This window comes from Haliaeetus leucocephalus, unplaced genomic scaffold (assembly GCF_000737465.1).
Source record: "Haliaeetus leucocephalus isolate CR32 unplaced genomic scaffold, Haliaeetus_leucocephalus-4.0 Scaffold973, whole genome shotgun sequence".
NCBI lineage: Eukaryota > Metazoa > Chordata > Aves > Accipitriformes > Accipitridae > Haliaeetus > Haliaeetus leucocephalus.
Genome location: NW_010973409.1, coordinates 1160162 through 1160368, shown reverse-complemented (window position 1 = coordinate 1160368; position 207 = coordinate 1160162).

Here is a 207-nt window from a genome sequence, read left to right as displayed (position 1 = left end):
GGAGGGCTCGAGAGTGGGGCGAGCCGAGGAGAGGACGAGGAGAGCGAGCGAGCGAGCGGCTCTGCGGAGGTTTGGAGTTGCACTGTCTTCCCGGCTCCTCTCGCAGGACGTTTCCCTCCCGAGCCGGGCAGCGGGCACCGCCGGAGGCACGCTGCTGCCAGCGGGGGAGGCGGGCTGCTCCGCCGCGGGCAGCCGGGCAGGGGGCTT